The 13,011-nt window shown below is 44.7% G+C and overlaps 1 protein-coding gene across 2 annotated transcripts in view; it reads right to left on the bottom strand.

Annotated features, from left to right (window-relative positions):
- The window catches only part of CTXND2 (cortexin domain containing 2), a 102,400-nt gene that overhangs the window by 59,655 nt on the left and 29,734 nt on the right, over positions 1–13,011 (bottom strand). Inside the window, exon 1 of one of the 2 annotated variants that reach the window (XM_068253269.1) lies at positions 3,607–3,659. The exons of the other annotated variant lie outside the window; for it this stretch is intronic. The gene's annotated coding sequence lies outside the window, so the exon portion shown is untranslated. Of the gene's footprint in view, positions 1–3,606; positions 3,660–13,011 lie in introns of those variants that run through there. 2 annotated transcript variants of the gene reach the window in all.

Raw genomic sequence — 13,011 nt, 5'->3', positions numbered from 1 at the left:
GCTGCTGCGCAGCAGCGCCGTGACGTAGATCGGCGATCCCCGGCCTCTGATTGGCCGGGGATCGCCGGCATATGATAGGCAGAAGCCTATCCTATCAGGCGTAGGACGAAATTCCGTCCTGCGCCGCTCACAGAAGGAGGGAGAGGGAGGGAAGGGGAAGAAGGCCAGGAAGCGCTGCGGAGGGGGGCTTTGAAGAGCCCCCCCGCAAGCGCAAGCAGCCGGCGGCTATCAGACCCCCCCCAGCAGGACATCCCCCTAGTGGGGAAAAAAGGGGGGTAGTCTGATCGCCCTGCTGCACTCCTGATCGGTGCTGCGGGCTGTAGAGCCCACGCAGCACCGATCACTGGAAATTACCCTGGTTGTCAAGTGGTTAATCACAGGTGGTGACATCTTAACTGCTGGCTGTGGGATGTTTGTTTACTGAGAGTTCTGAAGCCAGTAGAAAATATACCTGTCTCCCACTACACTACACTACTTGATGGCCACCAGATCAGCCATTAGATATTATTTTTTAGTATTTATATAGTGCCGACATCTTCCACAGAGCTGTACAGTGTATACGGTCACTTAAATGACCAGTATCGCAAAACAATTAACATTTGAAAGAAATGTAAACACATACAAATAAGAAGAGCATTTCTTCCACATTTAAATGAGCCATACATTACTTTTCTCCTATGATGCTGTCACTTACAGTAGGTAGTAGAAATCTCACAGAACCGACAGGTTTTGGTCTAGTCCATCTTTTCATGGGGGATGCTCAGCATTCTTTATAAAGACATTCCCTGAAAAGGAGCTTTCCTGCTCGCTGCACACTTTCCTAGCAGCTGGATGGATCAAATGCTTTTGAAAATAAAAGATAACTCTGAGAATCCTCCATGAGGAGATGGGCTAGACCAAAACCTGTCGGTTCTGTCAGATTTCCATTACCTACTGAAAGTGATAGCAACATAGGAGAAAAGTCATTTATGGTTCATTTTACTCTGGAAGAAATGTACTTTGTATAGGTTTACACGTATTTAAAATTTTACAATTTTCCCAATAGTTTTACCTGTCCCACAGAGGGGCTCACAATCTAATCCCTACCATAGTCATATGTCTATGTATGTATTGTGTAGTGTAGGGGAAGCTAATCAACCTATCTGTATGTTTCTGGGATGTGGGAGGAAACCGGTGTGCCTGGAGGAAACCCACGTGGGCACGGGGAGAACATACAAACTCCAAGCAGATAGTGCCCAGGCTGGGATGGAATCTGATCAGAGAGGGATCTATTACCTGCACACACACTGCACACAGATTTCGAATTGATGTTTCTATTTGATTCATTATGAAATCTAAGAAAAATCGTTCATACTAGTGCTGTCGCCTCTGCCTGCTGTGCCTATCAAGTCCCCCCTCCATGTAATGTGTGTGTACCCCCTGGTGATGCAATGTTTTCCCCCTGGGCTCCCCTGTCCATCCGCATGCCTCCTCCAGTTTTCCCAATCTTCTCTCTATCGCCTTCAGGGATGCCTAAACCCTCTGACCTGACGGCACATGCATTACCTCGTATATGCCTTCAAGTCATGTGGTACAGATGCTTGGCGGTGATGTAGAGAAGACTCGGTTCACTGGAGGAGACATGCTGGCAGATAGGTGAGCCTGCTTGGATACACATTACATTACTGGGGGTGCACATTACACATGGGGGGACCATTCGGGGTCCGTTGGTCATCGGGAAATTGGACCTCATGCAGCAAACTGAACCCTTTTGAGCGAGATCTTTCCAGCATGTCGGATTGATTGTTTTGATTAACCTATTTTCGTTCCTGGACGTAGAAACTACGTCCAGGAGCCATGCGCGCTACCGCGGCCGATCGCGCGCGTGCACGCGCACTCCCGGCCGCGGATTCGGTAGCCACGGAATCAATGTATCGGGCTATGGTGCCCGATCACTGATTCCTCTCCCCCGCTGAAAAAGCGACAGCTTCTCTCGGAAGCTGTGCTTTTTCTGGCTGTTCCCTCTCCGATGCGTCACTCTAAGCGTGTGTTAGGCTTAGAGTGACGTCATGTAAACAAACTCATGGCCGCCATCTTGTGGCCAAAAAGTAATACTACAACTGAAAGTAAAAAAAAAAAAAAAAAATTAACACACATTTACATTCTAAATCTATTGTTTACCTCCCACAATCCCAAAACTACCCAAATAAAATGTTTACTATAAAAAAAAAAAAACATTACAATAATAAAAAAAAAAAACATGTGAATATTTACCTAAGGGTCTAAACTTTTTAAATATCAATGTAAAGATGAAATATTTCTATATTTTTTTTATTTTAAACTTGTAAATAGTGATAGATGCAAAATGGAAAAAATGCACCTTTATTTCCAAATAAAATATTGTCGCGATACATTGTGATAGGGACATAATTTTAACGGTGTAATAACCGGGACAAATGGGCAAATACAATATGTGAGTTTTAATTATGGAGGCATGTATTATTTTAAAACTATAATGGCTGAAAACTGAGAAATAATGAATTTTTCCATTTTTTTCTTATTCTTCCTGTTAAAATGCATATACAGTAAAGTGGCTCTTAGCAAAATGTACCCCCCAAAGAAAGCCTAATTGGTTGCGGAAAAAACAAGATATAGATCAGTTCATTGTGATAAGTAGTGATAAAGTTATAGGCTAATGAATGGGAGGTGAACATTTCTCACGTGAAAACGACGGAACGCGAATGGGTTAATATCAGCTGGAAATCAATAGAAATTACGATTGGGCAGCCACCTTGGAAGATTCGATCATTATGATCAAATCTGTCAGATATTGACGTCACAAACTGAGTAATATATGGGGCCCTTTATTCTTTGACTTAAAGGATTTGTTGGATGCAAGCTTTACATATAATGGAACTCATGTATAAATAGATAAGTCATTCAAATTTGTTTGGTGCCCAAGGACCCTGGTGTGGTTGCAACCTCTGCACCCCTTATTGCTACGCCACTAGGAAGTTTAGCAGCCACATATAGTAAAATGATATGTGGCTGCAGTGCCACATTTTTCCTGCTGCTGAGGAAGTGTGCCCTCCCCAGCCAGGTAAGCTATGCAGAGGTGGCAGAGAGCTGTCATAGTTACCTGTTCTGACGGCTGAATCGGTTTCTCCTCTCCTCCACCCATGGCAGCACTGCAATGCTGACGACATCATCTTCTGGCTTCCAAAAACATGATATGACACGTGATCAGGGCCCAGAGGATGGTGTCTGTGTTGCATCGCCGCCCGGTGGTGAAAGAGGGGTGATGGAGGAGTCTCTTCCATCACCCCTCTCCCGCCATCGAGTTGACACCATCCTCTGAGCCTCAATCTCTTGTGATCAAAAGCCAGAAGATGATGGCGGCATTGCAGCACTGCCATTAGTGAAAGAGAGCAGAAGAAAGCCGATCGAACCGTCCAGACAGGTAACTGACAGCTCCCTGCCACCTGCTTTACATGGCGTCATTAGGCAGCAGAGTTTAGCCGGCAGCAGATTCAATGCCACGATTTGTCTAAAACGAGACAACTCAGACAGGGCTGCGAAAAGGTTAAAGCAATCTGTAGTGAATTAAAAAAAAAATCAGATACTTACCTGTGGAGAGGGAAGGCTCCGCAGTACAAAGCAGGCTGTCTTGAGAAGCATTCGGGGACGTGTGTGCTTTTGAAGACTTCAGAGGATCCTCAAAGGTGTATTCAACCAGTAAGTCGAATACGTGCAACAGGACGCTGGAACGAGGAGACTGTGAGCAAAACGGGAAGGCTCTATAAGATCAAGAGCCTTTCCTCTACATAGGTGAGTTTGTGACTGATTTTTTCCACTTCAGTTTTACTTTAACCAGTACACTATCCAGCCACAAACTCCAGCCCTGTGCACCTGTATTGGCAGCTACAATGGAAACAGACCTGGGGGAAGTTCACAGGCAATAATAGAACACAAATGCTTCAAAGACGAGAAAGAACACAAAGGGTAAGGCTGCATGAAAAGAATTTATAAACAGACACTAGCCTCCAGTATGCACAGTCCTATGCTGTACAACTGCCAGTAAAAGATCATCATTTCATGGCTGTATTATGAGAAGTCACTACTCTGGTAGGTACTGCCAGCAGTTGTAAACTAAGCTAAAGGGTGAGGGCTGAAGCACAAGGGCTCATTCACACTATGTGCTGCGCTGTCAGCTTTGACACAATGCACATTGTGTAAGATCCATATGGCAACATGAAAGTCCATAGACTTCCATGTTATTGTTCACACTAGTTCCCATGCATTACATTGTAACGCATCTGGGAACATTTTATCGCACAATGCATACGTTTCCCCGATGGGTACAGCTGCCGTTGTCTATGCTTTAGCGCACCATAACGTGAATTCCATGTGATGACTGTGCGATGGCAGCCCATGCACAAAATCGCATTCGTGCATGCGTTCTGTAGTGTGAATGAGCCCTTAATACTGTTGGGTGCCATGTTTTATAACTCACACTGAAAGTGCATACACATGCACGAGTACCGTCACCTGCAGGAATAAGGACGCGACCCATCTGGTGACAGTTCGGGGCCCAATACTGTACAGATATGTCGCTAGCCTCTAGGCTAGTGATATGTTCTGTTGCTAAGGAGGGGGACAGAGGGTCGACACGAACTGGAGAACAATGAACTGATCTGGCAGTTCAGACTGCTGTTCTTCAAAGATCTACAAATACATATTGCCAGTGGTGTAGCTAAGGAGCTATGGGCCCCGATGCAAGTTTTACATTGGGGCCCCCCAAGAACTCTATACATAACAATTGATATGGGGCACCAAAACCTGCCAATGGCAACTACAGTGTCAGAGGTGCAAGAAGAGGATGGTGAACAGTTTGTTAATGATCACTACTATTCAAAGCATCTATAGAAGTGATTATTATGAGCACAGGGCCAATAGAGAGCTAATACTGCAGTTGAGGGATGGCCCTTTGGGGCCCCTCTGGCCCAAGGGCCCTGATGCGGTCTCAACCTCTGCATCCCCTATTGCTATGCCCCTGCATATTGCCACCAAACACAGTAGAGGGGCTAGATAGCTGTAGGATGTGTCCTATGGTTGAACCTGAATAGGCATAGAATGACAGCTCATGCAAATATTTCACTTTTTTTTTTTTCACAAACATGCAAATCATGCACAAATCTATACTCATTTGAAAGAATCCCCTGATGAACACCAATCTCTCTACAAGTCCTATAGACCAATCTCCTCTGCGATCTTTTATACACAGCACAGTCAGCAGATAATCCAGAAGGCCAGACACACTTGTTATTAGATAGAAGTCAGGGTTCATACATGGAAGATCATTTATCAGAAATTCAGAGGATCAGTTACAGCAATATGTCAGAGAGCACAGTCTAGCAGAACAGGCAGCTGACATCAGCATATCTCCCTTTGGGAACCAAATCCGTCTGTCCCTCTTTTTTCTTAATTTGTCCTTCTTTCTGGACTGATGTACAAATCTATGTAAATATATATAATATATTTTATTCCTAACAACTAAATGGATCTATTTCTTATTTTGAAATGTTAAAATGTAGAAAAACTAATGATGATAGAAAGGACCAGTGTGGTTTGAATGATAAAACTAAAATGTCCCTCTTTCTTATCTCAATAAGTTGGGAGATATGCATTAGCACTGAAGAAGAGAGCTTTATGAGAAGGGCAGTAATGCTGGGTACACACGATACGTTTTCCCGCTTGATTTTCCACCCAATCGTTTTTCGCGCTTGATTTTCTTATCTTTTTCCATTCACTACTATGAAAAATCAAGCCAAAGAACGACCAGAAGGAATATCGGACATGTTGGAAATTATCTATCGAACCCATCTATCAGGGGTAAAAGCGTACGGTGTATTCCCAGCATTAGACCCATCTGAGATGCGTAAGGATTTTCTGGTGGGACACAGATATTCAGTGTGCAGTGCTGAAGCCACCACTAAATGGTGGTAACTCACTTCCTGCTTCTCTTCCTACAAGGACAGCTTCAGCAAAGAGTAAAGCGGGCGGGAACTGAATAGACCAGAACTGGTTGCTGCGGAAGTGAGCACTGCCTCAGGATCCACCTGGGCAGAGGCAAACGGTGATTCCTGACACCATCTGTTATGATCATGTCTGCAGCGTTTACTGCTGGCTGCAGTGGTATTGTAAACCAAGCAGTTCTGATGTCATTACATACATTTTCTTGCATAGTTTGGTTTGCACTTAAACTAGTTGCTGATTCCATCTGCAGTCGCTCTAAAGTTAATGACAGTTTAATATGCTTTTGTGTAAACAAACATTGTCTGCTGCAATGGAGGGGCAATCCCTTTCCTGCAGGCTGCATATCATTGTCTGCCTTTTCCTGCTGTCAGCCTGTGATTAATTACCATTCACTTGTGTGGGAATCTGCAGGTCTGCTCCCATTGGATGACCTCAGTATAAAGAACTGCTTCCTGCAATGCTTGATGGGCTACCATAGTCTCAGATTCTGTCTGTTACTCTGCCCGTGCCCCACCTCGTTCCTAGTCCGTGTGGACTGCGCTGACTCCTGCGAAGGGGTCAGCGAGTCCTCCTAGTTCTGCTCTTGTTCTAGAAGTTGTTACTCTGCTTGTCTTGTGTCATATATTGGTTCATCGCCAATATATACGCATACTTGCGCATTTTGTTATTTTCTTTGTATTCGTGTTACGTTGATACATCAGTGTCGCTGATATATACGTACACGAACTGTTTATTTCCTGTGTTCAGTCAGTCAGCCTTCCAGCACGCTTTGGTAGTTTGCGCGTATCGTTACCACCCGTGCTGAGGTAGTATCCTGTTCCTGGTCCTGTTTGTGGATTGCGTTCATCTCTGCGAAGAGATAGCGAATCCTTCTGAGTCCTGTTCCTTGTATTACTCCAGTCTTAGTCAGAGTTCCTGCTTATGTCATATATCGGTTCATTGCCGATATATACATATGTTAGTCAGACGTTACAAATAGTTTCATTGATAGCTGTAATTGTAATACGCTAGGAAATCATACTTATTGTATATTTATCTGTGTTACGTTCATCTATCTTGATCCTGCTATTTCCTGACTATCCTGTCCTGTCTTTGTAAGGCACGCCATTGCTGCAAACGCATTGGCTACCTCATTCCAGTCTGTTTTATTGTGGACGCTTGCTGTCACTAAATAGTGGCTAGTTAAGCAAGCGTTCATTCTGTCTACCTGTCCTGATCTCCTCAGTCCTGGTTTATGCGCTCAGCGCTACTTTGCGCTGAGACGTTATTACGAAAGTGTTGTTTGTGGCTGTTCGGATCTGCACCGGCTCTGTGCACCACAATCTCCTATTGGAGTCAGTCCTCTCCTCCACTAAACTGGGGATATCCTGATTCCTTGTGCTGGTGTGTGTACCTCCTTCACGTCAGCTTATGTGTTGCATGCTGACTGTGGAGATTACACCTCCAAGCTTAACATTATGGTAGCCCCATTACCAATCCCTATTGTGGGGGGGATTTCCAGAAATTATGACACTGTTTGTCAGGGGTCCTGTTCCTTTAAAAAATTTGAAAAGCTTGGTCCTGAAGTTACAGACAAATTTATATCAGAATTGGTTAAAGTTCTGGCCAATCCCGACTTTCGGGCTTCTGCAATTTCTACCTGGTCTGATTGGATCGTTTGTGCTCTTTTTAAGGGCAAACTTTTTGATTGGGCAATCGATGTCTTAGATCACACTCAGTTTAGACAAAGTCCTTTGCAATTTATAGCTTTTGTAATTCACAATTGGTTGCGCATAGATCCATTGCCTTTTCCTCTTAATAAACTCCTGGCAGCAGGCCAATCAGCTGCTCCTTCAATTGCTTGCAAAAATGATCAGCAAGCAGAAAGTGTTACTGATAATTTTCCTGCAGCTTTGAATAAATCACCAAAAACAGCAAGGTCAAAGGCAAAACGCAAACGTTCTAAGAAACGTGTCCAATCTGCAGAATCGTTATCTTTAGCGACTGCGCATCAGACCTGCAATGAGATTCTGCCATTAACAGATAATGAAATGCAATTGTCTTTCAGGGGAGTTAAATGGACTTATGAAACTACTAATGAACTTGCATCACTGGCTAGGGAAAATAAAGATTTTTGTTTAAAAGAATTATCTGAGTATGATTATGAGGATATATTACAGAGTATTGAACAAATCAATCTATTCGTGCAGCAAGAAAAATTTGCATACACTACAGTCCAACACTTGCTACAGGTATTGGAGATCCTTAAGAATAAGAAATCTGCCAATCGCCTGCTAAATAATCCAATGTATGTTTCTGCCACAACCACATTTGCAAACTGTGATCTGCCTGTTAAGTATGCTTGGAATCCTCCATTTGAGAAAGGAGAGATGGAGGCTCTGGTCAATGAATGGAAGAATGATTCAAGTTCATTTTGTCAATTTTACAGTGCAAAAAGTGAATTAGTATTGAATGCATGCATTAAGTCTGCCTATAACCTAGTGTTGGGCGAACAGTGTTCGCCACTGTTCGGGTTCTGCAGAACATCACCCTGTTCGGGTGATGTTCGGGTTCGGCCGAACACCTGATGGTGTTCGGCCAAACTGTTCGGCCATATGGCCGAACTAAGAGCGCATGGCCGAACGTTACCCGAACGTTCGGCTAGCGCTGTGATTGGCCGAACGGGTCACGTGTAGTGTTGGGCGAACATCTAGATGTTCGGGTTCGGGCCGAACATGGCCGAACTCCGAACATAATGGAAGTCAATGGGGACCCGAACTTTCGTGCTTTGTAAAGCCTCCTTACATGCTACATACCCCAAATTTACAGGGTATGTGCACCTTGGGAGTGGGTACAAGAGGGGAAAAAAAATTAGCAAAAAGAGCTTATAGTTTTTGAGAAAATCGATTTCAAAGTTTCAAAGGGAAAACTGTCTTTTAAATGCGGGAAATGTCTGTTTTCTTTGCACAGGTAACATGCTTTTTGTCGGCATGCAGTCATAAATGTAATACATATAAGAGGTTCCAGGAAAAGGGACCGGTAACGCTAACCCAGCAGCAGCACACGTGATGGAACAAGAGGAGGGTGGCGCAGGAGGAGAAGGCCACGCTTTGAGACACAACAACCCAGGCCTTGCATGAGGACAAGAAGCGTGCGGATAGCAATTTGCATTTTGTCGCCATGCAGTCATAAATGTAATACAGATGAGAGGTTCAATAAACAGGGACCGGAAACGCTAACCCATCACAGATGTTCATTGTTCATGTTACTTGGTTGGGGTCCGGGAGTGTTGCGTAGTCGTTTCCAATCCAGGATTGATTCATTTTAATTTGAGTCAGACGGTCTGCATTTTCTGTGTAGAGGCGGATACGCCGCCGATCTGTGACGATGCCTCCGGCAGCACTGAAACAGCGTTCCGACATAACGCTGGCTGCCGGGCAAGCCAGCACCTCTATTGCGTACATTGCCAGTTTGTGCCAGGTGTCTAGCTTCGATACCCAATAGTTGAAGGGTGCAGATGGATTGTTCAACACAGCTACGCCATCTGACATGTAGTCCTTGACCATCTTCTCCAGGCGATCGGTGTTGGAGGTGGATCTGCACGCTTGCTGTTCTGTGTGCTGCTGCATGGGTGTCAGAAAATTTTCCCACTCCAAGGACACTGCCGATACCATTCCCTTTTGGGCACTAGCTGCGGCTTGTGTTGTTTGCTGCCCTCCTGGTCGTCCTGGGTTTGCGGAAGTCAGTCTGTCGGCGTACAACTGGCTAGAGGAGGGGGAGGATGTCAATCTCCTCTCTAAAGTCTCCACAAGGGCCTGCTGGTATTCTTCCATTTTGACCTGTCTGGCTCTTTCTTCAAGCAGTTTTGGAACATTGTGTTTGTACCATGGATCCAGAAGGGTATAAACCCAGTAATTGGTGTTGTCCAGAATGCGCACAATGCGTGGGTCGCGTTCAATGCAGTCCTAGGCCGAAGAGGTCATAGCCTAGGGTCACAAAAACCTGTTTATTGGGGCTATTTCAATGGTAGTGATGGTGACGTACATAAATCGCAGCAATGGCCGTTAGCAAAGTCTGAATCTCACGAAATGTCTCATGCAGGTAGAAGACATATTGTTAGACTTGGATTCCAAAGATGGGGTCCCTACATCTCTGCAAACCAGAGTTACAGGGGTCCAAAATTGGTAAAATCCCCCATAGGATTTCATTGGCTCCCTATTTCACTTTCCAAAATCTCACATCTTTTCAAAGGGCAATGGCTCAGCAGTACCAAATTTTCTAGCATTGTAGGGACCCTTAGGGGGAACATGACTGGTGAGTTTCGGGCCCCTAGGCCGAAGAGGTCATAGCCTAGGGTCACAAAAACCTGTTTATTGGGGCTATTTCAATGGTAGTGATGGTGACGTACATAAATCGCAGCAATGGCCGTTAGCAAAGTCTGAATCTCACGAAATGTCTCATGCAGGTAGAAGACATATTGTTAGACTTGGATTCCAAAGATGGGGTCCCTACATCTCTGCAAACCAGAGTTACAGGGGTCCGAAATTGGTAAAATCCCCCATAGGATTTCATTGGCTCCCTATTTCACTTTCCAAAATCTCACATCTTTTCAAAGGGCAATGGCTCAGCAGTACCACATTTTCTAGCATTGTAGGGACCCTTAGGGGGAACATGACTGGTGAGTTTCGGGCCCCTAGGCCGAAGAGGTCATAGCCTAGGGTCACAAAAACCTGTTTATTGGGGCTATTTCAATGGTAGTGATGGTGACGTACATAAATCGCAGCAATGGCCGTTAGCAAAGTCTGAATCTCACGAAATGTCTCATGCAGGTAGAAGACATATTGTTAGACTTGGATTCCAAAGATGGGGTCCCTACATCTCTGCAAACCAGAGTTACAGGGGTCCAAAATTGGTAAAATCCCCCATAGGATTTCATTGGCTCCCTATTTCACTTTCCAAAATCTCACATCTTTTCAAAGGGCAATGGCTCAGCAGTACCAAATTTTCTAGCATTGTAGGGACCCTTAGGGGGATCATGACTGGTGAGTTTTTCCACTGCTGAGCCATTGCCCTTTGAAATGGTGTGAGATTTTGGAACGGTAAATAGGAGGCCCAATGAAAGCCTATGGGGGATTTTACCAATTTTGGACCCCTGTAACTCTGGTTTGCAGAGATGTAGGGACCCCATCTTTGGAATCTAAGTCTAACAATATGTCTTCTACCTGCATGAGACATTTCGTGAGATTCAGACGTTGCTAACGGCCATGGCTGAGATTTATGTACGCCACCATCACTACCATTGAAATAGCCCAAATAAACAGGTTTTTGTGACCCTAGGCTATGACCTCTTCGGCCTAGGGGCCCGAAACTCACCAGTCATGTTCCCCCTAAGGGTCCCTACAATGCTAGAAAATTTGGTACTGCTGAGCCATTGCCCTTTGAAAAGATGTGAGATTTTGGAAAGTGAAATAGGGAGCCAATGAAATCCTATGGGGGATTTTACCAATTTTGGACCCCTGTAACTCTGGTTTGCAGAGATGTAGGGACCCCATCTTTGGAATCCAAGTCTAACAATATGTCTTCTACCTGCATGAGACATTTCGTGAGATTCAGACTTTGCTAACGGCCATTGCTGCGATTTATGTACGTCACCATCACTACCATTGAAATAGCCCCAATAAACAGGTTTTTGTGACCCTAGGCTATGACCTCTTCGGCCTAGGGGCCCGAAACTCACCAGTCATGTTCCCCCTAAGGGTCCCTACAATGCTAGAAAATTTGGTACTGCTGAGCCATTGCCCTTTGAAAAGATGTGAGATTTTGGAAAGTGAAATAGGGAGCCAATGAAATCCTATAAGGGATTTTACCAATTTTGGACCCCTGTAACTCTGGTTTGCAGAGATGTAGGGACCCCATCTTTGGAATCCAAGTCTAACAATATGTCTTCTACCTGCATGACACATTTCGTGAGATTCAGACTTTGCTAACGGCCATTGCTGCGATTTATGTACGTCACCATCACTACCATTGAAATAGCCCCAATAAACAGGTTTTTGTGACCCTAGGCTATGACCTCTTCGGCCTAGGGGCCCGAAACTCACCAGTCATGTTCCTCCTAAGGGTCCCTACAATGCTAGAAAATTTGGTACTGCTGAGCCATTGCCCTTTGAAAAGATGTGAGATTTTGGAAAGTGAAATAGGGAGCCAATGAAATTCTATGGGGGATTTTACCAATTTTGGACCCCTGTAACTCTGGTTTGCAGAGATGTAGGGACCCCATCTTTGGAATCCAAGTCTAACAATATGTCTTCTACCTGCATGAGACATTTCGTGAGATTCAGACTTTGCTAACGGCCATTGCTGCGATTTATGTACGTCACCATCACTACCATTGAAATAGCCCCAATAAACAGGTTTTTGTGACCCTAGGCTATGACCTCTTCGGCCTAGGGGCCCGAAACTCACCAGTCATGTTCCCCCTAAGGGTCCCTACAATGCTAGAAAATGTGGTACTGCTGAGCCATTGCCCTTTGAAAAGATGTGAGATTTTGGAAAGTGAAATAGGGAGCCAATGAAATCCTATGGGGGATTTTACCAATTTCGGACCCCTGTAACTCTGGTTTGCAGAGATGTAGGGACCCCATCTTTGGAATCCAAGTCTAACAATATGTCTTCTACCTGCATGAGACATTTCGTGAGATTCAGACTTTGCTAACGGCCATTGCTGCGATTTATGTACGTCACCATCACTACCATTGAAATAGCCCCAATAAACAGGTTTTTGTGACCCTAGGCTATGACCTCTTCGGCCTAGGGGCCCGAAACTCACCAGTCATGTTCCCCCTAAGGGTCCCTACAATGCTAGAAAATTTGGTACTGCTGAGCCATTGCCCTTTGAAAAGATGTGAGATTTTGGAAAGTGAAATAGGGAGCCAATGAAATCCTATGGGGGATTTTACCAATTTTGGACCCCTGTAACTCTGGTTTGCAGAGATGTAGGGACCCCATCTTTGGAAT

Source organism: Hyperolius riggenbachi, chromosome 9 (genome assembly GCF_040937935.1).
Source record: "Hyperolius riggenbachi isolate aHypRig1 chromosome 9, aHypRig1.pri, whole genome shotgun sequence".
NCBI classification, from domain to species: Eukaryota; Metazoa; Chordata; class Amphibia; order Anura; family Hyperoliidae; genus Hyperolius; species Hyperolius riggenbachi.
The sequence above is the reverse complement of the archived record's forward strand: the minus strand, read 5'-3'. Positions and strand labels throughout refer to the sequence as shown.